Here is an 11,680-nt window from a genome sequence, read left to right on the forward strand (position 1 = left end):
TCTGATCACTTGGAATCTGAAGACGATGTCATTACCATCTCAGAGCATGAAGAAGAAAGGGTTCCTCCTGTTGCAATTATAGCAGAGGAACATGACACCATGATAAATGTGGAGGTATAGAGTGACTTCAATAAGAGTGAACATGCGGGTAGTGATGGTGATGATGATGGTAATGATGAGGGTTTCAGTGATGATGATTAAATTTTTGGTAGTAACTTGGCTAGGCATGATGATATAGACATGAATTTCGAGATTGCAGATGATTATTGCCCAAAAAATGAGGACCTTGACTCCTTCTTTGATGGTGTCTATCAAGTTGCTCAACCGACAACAGAGACACGTGAAGTGGATAATGTTCAAGAAGCTACGCCTCCTACCTCTTAACGGATGGCCAGTATTCCAATTAATACGGATGCAACATCAAGGATTCCTCCCCTTAATGTTGATGTTCCAACTTCTACGCCATCTGTGAGTGATCCGCTTGTGACACATACCTCCCAGCCTCCATTGAAGAGAAGAAGACATGATCCGAGGCCGGGGGTACTAATTCAGGAACAAACCTCACCGATTCAGCGTGCAATCACAACACAAGACTCTACGCATATCATTCAGACTCAAGAAGGACCTAGCAATATATTTGAAACCGGGAATTCTTCAGCTCCTAGGGGTTCCTCCCTCCCAAGGCCTGATCATGACATCGCTTCTGAGAGACTTACACTGGTCTTGGATGAACATGAAACAACATGCCTTCCTCCTCGCAGAAAAGGTATCTCAATTGAGGAAGGCAACTCAGGGGGAGTGGACTAATCTGTCCAAGAGCTCAAGGAAGAAATGGGTGTGTTAAATCAGAGAATCATTGAGAGGGATATTTTAATTGATCACCTCAAAACTCAAGTTTTGGAGCTTAAGGCAGACAACTCTCTGAAGACAACACAGATCTCCGATTTACAGACCCACCTAGGAGCTCCGACTACCTGTTACTTCAACCTCAAGGATAAACTAGCCATGGAGTTTGGTGACAAATTCAAATCTTCTGTCGGAGAACCAGGCAGAGCTGACCTTGCCCAAGCTTCACAAGAAGGACCCCCTGTTGATCCTCCCACTGAAAGAACAACCCGAATAGTTGATCGATTTGACCGTGAGGCAGTTCAAGCTCCAAACTTAGTTACTTTGAAGCGATCTCAACAAGCTTCTTCTTCTAAAAAACAAAGTTGATTGTTCAAAAGGAGTTCAAATCAGAACGTTCGCGGAGATCAACCCCGACTCACTGTTACTGAACTCAAGCAGAAAAAATTTGGTACTAAGTACAGTGATCGGTCAGCAATTGTGTCGTGGGGCTTTCATGACCAATTAAAACTGTGGCTTGTGAAGCGTAAAACTTCAAATGTGGAGTATTACAAGGACAAACATGACTTTTTGTTGAATCAAGAAAAGTGACCCTCTTAAACTTCAGCTACCGCAGCCAACAGGCTACCGCAGTCAAGCTCCCTCTTCAGCAACCGCATCCGAAGTCATCTAGTCAACCGCAGTCATTATTACTTTACTTAGTTTATTTGTCTTTCTGTAACACTCTCTGTTGTCCAGTATGACTTGCATGGCTACTCTTAGAGAGTGAATCTAATGTAACTCGTTGAGTCTCTATAAATAGAGCTTATTCTCACTGTTTCTAAATCTAACAATCTGAATACACATCTCTGAAGTTATCTTTTCTATCTCTCTATCTATGCATCACTTCTTACTCTCAAATCTTACTAAAATATAACTGATTACAATCTCTCTTCGGAGCAAGTCTCTTGTGACTTAATCACTAAGTTTGATCGCACTTATTAACTTGGCTTGAATGCATTCCTCGTTATGAATCAACTTATGTGTATACTTCATATAATAATTGTTGTCATTTCCATTTCTTTACTTTTTCCGCAACTAACTCTCTAACCATCTAACTCTAACTTATTAATATTATTGTTGAGCTTTTAGATCCTTCGAGATTAACTATTCCGCAATATACTTGTTCTAACGTTTGTTCAAGTGTGCCTCAAATTTTTTCTCTCAACAATTGGTATCAGAGCCATAGTGGTTCCTTTTTTAAAACGGAACTCTGATTTTCAAAGGGCCTTCTATACCACTGAAGCTCATTTCTTAAAAAAAACCTTCAAAAAAAAAGGAAATATGGCACAATCGTTATCTCTAAATGTTTCCAACAGTGTTGGTGGTTCCAATCGAGCCCCAATACTGGTAGCAAATGAATATCATCATTGGTCTCAAAGAATGGAAAGATACTTATGGAGACTTGGTAGAGATGTATGGCGATCCGTAGAAGAAGGACCACATGTCCCAGTACTTACACCTGTCCAAACTTACGGCGCTACAACCAGACTAGGAGGAGGTCAACCAGTCATGAACCGTCCCACCAAGGATGATCTCGATAAAATGGAAAATGATGTTGTTGCTTTTTATGAAATCTCTTGTGGAGTTGCTCCTGACAAATTCGATATTATCATAAATTGCAAATCAGCCAAAGAGATCTGAGAAGTTCTCAAGAATTTGTACGAATGCTCAGAACAAGCACAAGACAAGAAACTTACAACCACACTCAATGAGTTCAACAACTTCAAAGGTCATACTGGCGAAAGTTTGGAAGACTCCTTCAAAAGGTTCAACCTGATAGTCACCAAGTTATCCAATGCGGGCACCATCCGCAGTAACCATGAAACAAATCTTCAGTTTCTTAATGGTTTGGGAAAACATTGGAGTACGGATAAGATGATAGTCCAAGGTGATAGAAAGATTCATTCTTTGTCACTCTACAAGCTCTATGGAGAACTGCAAGCACAAGAATCCACCATACTCAAAGACTGTGCTGAATTCGGAGGACCACTTGCTCTCATAGGACATGCTCCACATAATCAATCTTACTCTCCCTCGTATGACACTCCACTGCAGTCATACGAAGCTGATTCACAGTATGATGATGAAGAAGAATTTCAGAAGGCTATTGCTCTGGTTAGCCAACAGTTCAACCGTCTACCACCTCCTTCCTTCCGCAAGAATCAATAGTTCAACAAACCTCCATTCAACCGTAACTTCAGTCCCCAGAATAACCATCCTCGATATCCCAAAAGTTCTCATCCACCACCGCAATCTCAAAATACTCAACCAAAGGAGGTACCGCAGTCTACTCAAACCACTGACGCCGGTACTCCCTTAGAAGACAAGACTGATGTCATGATTTGCCACAAATGCAACAAAGAGAATCATTTTGCAAGAGATTGTAAGGCCAATGTAGTAAAAGACAGATCATTCTACCTTAGAATGGCTCAAGAGTTGGAAGATAAGGAAAAGGCAAGGGCATACGTAGCCCATGTCAAAAGAGACCATCAAGTTTGGTCATCCGGAGATGAAGATGAAGCCATCAGTAGTGTCAAAGGAAAAGGGAAAATTCGCATGATGGCAACGGCGGACGATGATGGGTCTACAAAGCTGGAAAAGAAATACTGCTACATGGCAAAGGATGGAACTCTAAGCATCGTCGAACAGGTAAGACTCATGATCCAAACTCTAAACTATAGCATGCATGACTGTCAACCTTACATAGATGATCTTAATGACACGTGTGTTGTCGTCCTTACAGACTATAACAAAGCCTTAGATGAGAAGAACATTGCGTCCCAAGAGATGTTCCATGTGAGAGGATGACTGGATAACAAATGACTAAAAATGGCTATGTTAGAAAAGGACTTAGAGTTAGAGAAAGATGCAAGAATGTTGAGTGAAACACAATTAGAGATAGCTTTAAACCAGAGAGATTTAGCTCATAGTGAAATTGTACGCTTAAATCTCTTAATCGAAAAATTGTTCAATGAAAGTGAAGCTATTGAAAATTTGGTAAATAATGCAACCGTGGACAATACATACAATTGGGGTTGGTCAAATGGATATACTACCGCAATGGATTCCTCACCCTGGTTCAACAAAGACAGACTGCATGTCCCTCCAGACCGAGAATTTCATTTCCCAGTCAATGACAAGACCTTTCCCGAAGACATCAAAACTCACTTCGGTAGACTTCATAATCTAAGCAATAATTGTTTCATTGAGGAAATTGTGCCTGAGGTTTCGGGTCACACAAGTGATCAAATTCCTATCTTTGGCACCATTTACCCAAATTGTCACACCCCGAAACCGATGGCGGAAACGTTCCGGGGCGGAGGACGTCATGTGTAGTATCACAACAGTTGTATAATAGTAAGCAAAGTAAACACAACCATTACATTATAATATGAGTATTTACATTGTTCAAAAATATGATTTATGATAACAGTATATAACAAAAGTAGAAGGCGTGACTTCAGAATGTTCCGTCTTCTCCAAAAGTTGGCAAGAGTACCTGTCTATTGTTGCCCTGAGAATACAAGCAGTTTTAAAATATCAGCATAAAGCTGGTGAGTTCATAAGCTTTTAGTTCTTGTGAAAGAAATGTTTCTTTGATTGTTTGAAAAGTTGTTTCCCAAGAAAATCCTATATTTTCTTATGAAAGAGGTTTGATTATCCATTTGTTACATGTTAAACAACCTGTTTATGAAAGGTTAGGTTATCCCAGGAAAATCCTATATTTTCCTTAAAAGTTGATAGTTGATTTTCGATTCTGATACGAGGTGTACAAGTATCTACCATACTTGTATCGATAGATGTAGTTTCCTTGAAAAACCCTGGTTACTCGCTGTGAGATGTATTAGCCTTATTACATAAATAAAACTAATAAAATAGGTAGTGAACTAGATCCTAAGGGCGTTACTGATGCCCTCTAGTAATCAAATCGGATATTACTTTGAGCTTAGTTCACTCGTTTCATTATTACAAAAGTAAATTCTCGTTACCTAAGTTGTGAGTGCCATAACCGTACTTAGACTGGATAAGGCGCGAAACGGGGGCGAGTATCTTTTATGACTTTGTCACCCCTGAACCTAACGGTTCCGCTGTAGCTAGCAGGGAGGGTGCGGGATAGTCAGTCCCATATGGATCTATACACAATAGTCACGCTCTCCCTCCAAGAGATTCTGGTTATAAGTCGTAGTCCTCCACTCAAGAATCTGATGGAGTTTTACCAAGGACATCTCTCAAACTTAGCCTGACAAATTTAAAAGTAATAGTACGAAAATCCTGCTTATGATTTACATGAATCCTTTATAAGATAATACATATTATAACATGATTCACAAGTTTCTTGCTTTAGATTTGAAAACTGTTTCTACGAGTTGATTTGTTAATCGATTGATAAAACAGTCTTCTGAGTTAAAAGCATACTAAACATAAAATCATTCTATGCAAAATGAGATAATTTGAGCACAAGTTTCCTTGTACTTTTGCTTGTATCCCCCCCCTGAAAACATGAAAAACTCGGAAGAAGCGGAGGGGTATGAACTCACAGTTTATCGTAGGATCTGAAAGCACAATTGGTTACGAGTGTTGAGTGTCAACCGATGTTTCGTACGCAAGTGGATCATATTACCATGTGATAACACATATGTGTGTTAGAATTAGGGTGTTTCATGACTAACCGTGATGGGAAATCACCCTAAAGACTTGGAAATGTTTGTCGGGACTCTATACGATCAAATAAGGGAGGTGTACGGCCATTTAAGTGGGTGTGCGGCCAGGTCGTGTGTGCGGTTGCACGCAGGAGTGTGCGGCCGTACAGAGGGTGTGTGCGGCCGTACACAGGGGTGTGCGGCCGTACACTCCTTATTTGTTCCCGAAATGTCGATTTTGAGGTGTTCTTGTGCTAATACCATGTCCAACTAGTAAATAGAGGCCAAACTCTTCACTTTGGAGAGTCTTTAAGGTGTGTGCGGCCACCTTATGAAGGTGTGCATCCGTACACCTTCAAAGGATGAAGAACACGAAGAACACTATGAGCTTTAGGCTTAGATTCAGGTGTCTTACCAATATAACAAGCTGAAAGATGAAGTAGTTCACGTTTTTGAGGCCTTTAGAGTGTTCTTGGATGAAGTTTTTAGAGAGAGAAAGTAGTGAGAGGAAGTAGAGTGCAGCCAAAAGAAAGGAATGAGTGAAAGGGGTCACCTTATATATATATAAGGGTGAGTGTGTGGCTGGAGGGTGGGTGTGCAGCCGTACACCCGTGTGTACGGCCGTACACACCTCTCATGAGGGTGTATGGCCCGATTTTCTTTCTAAACGACATGTTGACTCATTCCTAATCTCATTCCCAACTGTACTCAAGCTTAGAACGCTTAGACGGACCCTTAAATGACATTAAAAGGTAACATAATCGAGTTTAATATTGATATAAAGATCGATTGCACAGGATAAAAGTTTCGGGTTGTCACATCATCCCCCCGTTAGAGGGAATTTCGTCCCAAAATTCGAACATAGAATACAATTCATGAATTAGGAAAGAGATGAGGATATTTCTGGTTCATCTGATCTTCACTCTCCCAAGTGAGTTCAGGTCCCCACTTGGCATTCCAGCGAACCTTCACTATCGGGATGCGACTTTGTTTCTTTCGTTTGATCTCTCTATCCATTATTTCGACTGGTTCTTCCATGAAATTCAGGTTCTCATTGATTTCAATCTCATCGAGAGGAATCGTAAGGGTTTCATCGGACACGCATTTCTTAAGATTCGAAACGTGGAATATAGGATGAATGTTGCTAAGTTCTTGCGGTAAATGAAGTTTATAGGCTACGGGACCGATCCTAGCGAGGATCTCGAACGGTCCTATGTATCTTGGATTCAGCTTTCCACGCTTTCCGAAGTGTATCATACCTTTCCAGGGCGAGACCTTCAACAGAACACAGTCTCCAACCTGGAATTCCAAGGGTTTTCGTCGTTTATCGGCATAGCTCTTTTGTCTATCGCGTGAGGCTTTCCGTCGTTCCCGGATTTGTACGATATTTTCTGTGGTTTCGCGGATGATTTCTGGACCAGTCAGAGTGCTATCTGGGACTTGCCCCTTGGCTAGCTGCGTGTCGCCCACCTCAGCCCAGCACAGAGGGGATCTGCACTTGCGGCCATAGAGAGCTTCGAAAGGCGCAGCCTTGATGCTGGTATGGTAACTGTTGTTGTAGTAAAATTCAACCAATGGAAGATGAGTGTCCCATGACGCGGCGAAATCGATGACACAGGCTCTCAACATATCTTCCAATGTCTGAATTGTTCACTCACTCTGTCCATCACTTTGAGGATGGTAAGCTGTGCTCATATCCAACTTAGTTCCAAGAGCCTTCTATAGTGACTGCCAGAACCTCGAAGTGAACCTGCTATCTCGATCGGAGATAATGGCCACAGGCACACCATGCTGTCGAATTATCTCTCGGATGTAGATTCTCGTGAGCCTCTCCATTTTGAAGTTCTCCTTGATCGGCAGGAAATGGGCGGATTTAGTCAGTCGGTCGACAATTACCCAGATGGCGTCGTGCCCACACGGAGACTTGGGTAATTTGGTGATAAAATCCATTGAAATCCTCTCCCACTCCCATTCCGGTATTTCCGGCTGGTGGAGTAGACCTGAGGGCTTCTGATATTCGACCTTCACCTTGGCGCAAGTCAGGCACTTGCCCACGAAGGTAGCGATCTCTGCTTTCATGTTCGGCCACCAATACAGTTTCTTGAGATCGAGGTACATCTTGTCCGATCCTGGGTGAACGGAATATATGGTCTTGTGAGCTTCGTTCATTACAACTTCTCTGTAACCACCGAACTTTGGGGTCCAGATCCGGTCCATGAAGTAATAGACTCCGTCTCCCTTGATCTCTAGGTCCTTTTCCATTCCTCTCAAGGCTTCACCCGGCATGTTCTCTAGTCTTAAGGCTTCCAACTGGGCCTCCTTGATTTACACGGATAAATGGGAATGGATAGTCATGGTCAGTGCCTTCACTCTACGACATGAGTACTCTTTCCAGCTGAGGGAATCTACCACCACATTGGCCTTGCCGGGATGGTAGTGGATTTCGCACTCGTAATCGTTGAGTAGCTCAACCCATCGCCGTTGTCTCATGTTCAGTTCCTTCTGGTCGAAAATATGTTGTAGGCTTTTATGGTCAGTGAAGATAGTGTACTTGGTTCCGTAGAGATAATGTCTCCATATCTTTAGTGCGAAGACTACTGCTCCCGATTCCAGATCGTGTGTTGTGTAGTTGACTTTGTGTGCTTTCAGCTGTCTTGAGGAATAAGCAATGACTTGTCCCCGTTGCATGAGCACACAGCCTAGGCCCTGATTGGATGCATCACAGTAGACAACGAAGACCTCCGTCCCTTCGGGCAGAGACAAGATAGGTGCGCTGCATAGGGCCCGCTTCAACGTTTGGAACGAAGTGTCTTGCTTTTCACTCCAACAAAAGGGTACGTCTTTCTGAGTTAGAGTGGTTAAGGGTTTGACAATTCTGGAGAAATTCTAGATAAATCTACGATAGTAGCCAGCGATACCCAAGAATTGACGGATTTCTGTGGGCGTCTTCGGTGCTGACCAGTTCTCAATCGCTTTGATTTTGGAGGGGTCCACGTGTATTCCTTCCTCGCTTACCACGTGACCTAGGAAGGTTACTTTTCGAATCCAGAATTCACACTAGAAGAATTTCGCGTACAGTTTCTTCGTCCTTAAGGTTTCCAGCACCGATCTCAAGTGTTGTCGATGATCTTCTTCACTTCTTGAATAGACAAGTATATCGTCGATGAAAACGATAACAAACTTGTCAAGGAAAGAACGACACACCCGATTCATCAGGTCCATGAATACCGCCGGTGCGTTGGTTAGACCGAAGGGCATTACTACAAATTTGTAGTGTCCATAACGAGTTCGGAATGCTGTCTTTAGCACATCACTCTCGTGAACTCGCAACTGATGGTACCCTGATCTTAGGTCTATTTTAGAGAAGTAGCTGGCTCCTTGAAGTTGATCGAAGAGGTCGTCGATTCGAGGAAGAGGGCAACGGTTTTTGACTGTGAGCTTGTTCAGCTCCCGATAATCGATACACATCCGAAATGATCCATCCTTCTTTTTCACGAACAGGATCAGGGCTCCCCAGGATGAGCAACTCGGTCTGATAAATCCTTTGCTGAGCAGCTCATTGAGCTGAGTAGATAGCTCTTGCATTTCTGCTGGTGCTAGGAGATATGGAGAATTAGCTACGGGAGTAGCTCCGGGGACTAAGTCGATACGAAACTCAACTTGGCGTTCGGGAGGGATTCCCGGGAGATCTTCGGGAAAAACATCGGGAAAGTTGCGGACTTCGGGGATGCTCTCGAGATCTTTAACTTTCTGCTTCACGTTAATGATGTGGGCTAGGAATGCATAACACTCCTTCCGCAGGAGTTTCTGGGCTTTGATGCACGAAATGATGCGAAGGTTTGAAGTGAGTTTATCGCCGTATATTACAAGAGTTTCATCCGGGGAAAGATTGAGACGGATAGCTTTTTCGAAACAAAGAATATCAGCACGATTGGGGCTCAACCAATCCATGCCGATGATGACACAAAGCTTTTTATGGAGACTGGGATAAGATCGATGGGAAATGAATGATCGTTTAAGGTAAGAGTGCAGCCTACGTATATATCATTAGTGCTCTCCTTCTCACCGTTAGCCATCTTGATAGTAAATGTTTCAGTTAGGGGTTGAGGTTTATGTTTGAGAAGATGTTTGAATGCATGACTAACAAAACTTCTCTTTGCACCAGAATCGAAAAGAATGCATGCATAAGAGTTGGCGAGGAGGAACGTACCTGAAACAACGATAGGGTCAGCCACGACCTCCTGTTGCCCCATAGCTGGTACTCTCCCGGTGTTGCCAGTTGTTGCTGCCTTGGGGCAGTTTCTCTTGAAATGCCCGACTTCCCCACAGCCGTAACAGGCTTGACCAACACCTGCTCCAGATGTCTGATCGGTTGGTGGGACTGGTGCTTTGTAGCCTCAATCCAGGTGGCCCTTCTAACCACAGTTGTTGTAGAGCATCTCACGACATAGACCAGGGATGCGGTGATGATAACTGCACTTATTGCCCCAAGGGAGGGTACCAGTATACCTACTGGTAGGTGCTTGAGTAGCAGGAGCAGCGACATGGGTAGTAGCAGCATGAACTGCTACCGTTTGCTGTTTCTTTGAGGGCTCCTGCGAAGACTGACCCTTCCTTTGTTTCCAGAATTTTCTCTTCTCACCACTCCCTTTAGCCGGTTCAGGAGTGGCTGTCACTTCATCGAGATCGACTCCATGATCTATGAGGGTCTGCGCCAGACACTTAGTGCTGTCGAAGGTGCTTGGCCTAGCAGCCAAGACATTTCCTTTTGGTCGGCTGGGTCAGCCCCCAAATGTATCTTTCAACCTTTTTGCTTTCCGGGGTGAACATCCCCGAGCAGAGAAGCGCTAGGTCTTCAAACCTAGATGTGTAAGCGGAAATGTCAGAACCCTTCATCTTTAGGTTCCAGAGTTCGTGCTACAGTTTCTGCTTTTCGCCCCGAGGGCAGTACTCAGCAAGCATGAGCTCTTTCAAGCTCTCCCAACCCATAGCATTTGCTATTGGTAGGGTTAAGGACTTGACCCGGCCATTCCACCAGGTCAATGCTTTGTTGGTGAAAGTGCAAGCGGCGAATTTCACCTTGTTAGCTTCAGAACAAGAGCGTATTTCGAAGATGGACTCAATCTTTTCGAACCATCGAGTCCGGGCAATAACACCTCCAGTGTCGTCGAAGGATGTGGGTTTTGCATTCATGAAGTCTTTATATGAACACTCCTTCTGGTGTCCTTAACCACCTTCCTGATTTTGGGGATGAGTACCACTTCCTTGCCCACTAGATCCGCCAGAATTAATTTGTGACATTCCGGCAGCCACAACAGCAGTAACAGCTGCCTGGAACACAGCGGGATCAAACTGAGGGGGCGGTGGTGGTGGTGGAGTGTCGTTGTTCCTTCTGATAGGTCTTTTTTGGGGAGGCATCTTGTTCTAGAACCAATCAGGAAGAAGAGGATGCTAAGTCCTCGAGATATTTGAAACAAAATATATCTCATTCTGATAATAAAGTGTTCTACCAAGCGATAAGCAAAGGAAAGTTACTAATACAAGTAAGTTATCACTAAGAAACGAATAGGTAGAAACACTAGGAATGAATTTCTACAATGAATTCGGCTCTGACTAAAATACTCCTATAGTATTTTAAGTTGTATGGTTACAGGGTAAGTTCTAGGCTTGTTGCGACACGAAAGTCACTCCCAAGCACATGTTGGTCATGTCTCGAATGAATATAGTTGATCAGGCTATATTGACCCTAGACATGATTTCATAACTGCCCAGGTTTAACCTCACTGTTCAACATACAAATACTTTTGTTTTGTTCTAATTATGAGACCGTTTCTGGTACGTAGGTATACTTGTATACTTTTTGCAAAAATACTTGTATTTTAAAAGTATACTTTCAGTTCAGAGCACTTCATACCCTTTTTGTGTTTATAGTTGTATACCATGTAAGGTTCGGTATACTTTGTTCACTATAAACAATAGCTCTTATACCAATCTGTCACACCCCGAAACCGATGGCGGAAACGTTCCGGGGCGGAGGACGTCATGCGTAGTATCACAACAGTTGTATCATAGTAAGCGAAGTAAACACAACCATTACATTATAATATGAGTATTTACATTGTTCAAAAACATGATTTATATATAACAGTATA

Source organism: Lactuca virosa, chromosome 8 (genome assembly GCF_052849685.1).
Source record: "Lactuca virosa cultivar CGN04683 chromosome 8, Lactuca_virosa_CGN04683_v6, whole genome shotgun sequence".
Lineage (NCBI taxonomy): Eukaryota > Viridiplantae > Streptophyta > Magnoliopsida > Asterales > Asteraceae > Lactuca > Lactuca virosa.